This window comes from Mandrillus leucophaeus, unplaced genomic scaffold, assembly GCF_000951045.1.
Source record: "Mandrillus leucophaeus isolate KB7577 unplaced genomic scaffold, Mleu.le_1.0 Scaffold1065, whole genome shotgun sequence".
Classification (NCBI taxonomy): domain Eukaryota; kingdom Metazoa; phylum Chordata; class Mammalia; order Primates; family Cercopithecidae; genus Mandrillus; species Mandrillus leucophaeus.
This window is the reverse complement of record NW_012098821.1, coordinates 149,580-150,555: the sequence shown is the minus strand read 5'-3', so window position 1 is coordinate 150,555 and position 976 is coordinate 149,580.

Here is a 976-nt window from a genome sequence, read left to right as displayed (position 1 = left end):
TCCTTCTTTTTCTATTGATTGGAATAGTTTCAGAAGGAATGGTACCAGCTCTTCTTTGCACCTCTGGTAGAATTCGGCTGTGAATCTGTCTGGTCCTGGACTTTTTTTGGTTGATAGGCTATTAATTATTGCCTCAATTTCAGAGCCTGTTATTGGTCTATTCAGGGATTCAACTTTTTCTTGGTTTAGTCGTGGGAGGGAGTATGTGTCCAGGAATTTATCCATTTCTTCTAGATTTTCTAGCATTTGTGTAGAGGCGTTTATAATATTCTCTAATGGTAGTTTGTATTTCTGTGGGGTCGGTGGTGATATCCCCTTTATCATTTTTTATTGCGTGTATTTGATTCTTCTTTTTCTCTTTTTTCTTTTTCTTTTTTAATGGAGTCTCGCTCTGTCACCCAGGCTGGAGTGCAATGGTGCTATCTCGGCTCACTGCAAGCTCCACCTCCTGGGTTCACACCATTCTCCTGCCTCAACCTCCTGAGTAGCTGGGATTACAGGTGCCCACCACCACGCCTGGCTAATTTTTTTGTATTTTGGGTAGAGACAGGGTTTTACTGTGTTAGCCAGGATGATCTCCATCTCCTGACCTCATGCTCCACCTGCCTCGGCCTCCCAAAGTGCTGGGATTACAGGCATGAGCCACTGTGCCCAGCCTCTTTTTTTCTTTTAGTCTTGCTAGTGGTCTATCAATTTTGTTCATCTTTTCTAAAAACCAGCTCCTGGATTCTTTCTTTTTTTTTTTTGAAGGGTTTTTTGTGTGTCTATCTCCTTCAGTTCTGCTCTGATCTTAGCTATTTCTTGCCTTCTGCTAGCTTTTGGATTTGTTTGCTCTTGCTTCTCTAGTTCTTTTAATTGTGATGTTACAGTGTCGATTTTAGATCTTTCTTGCTTTCTCTTGTGGGCATTTAGTGCTATAAATTTTCCTCTACACACTGCTTTAAATGTGTCCCAGAGATTCTGGTTCATCGTGTGT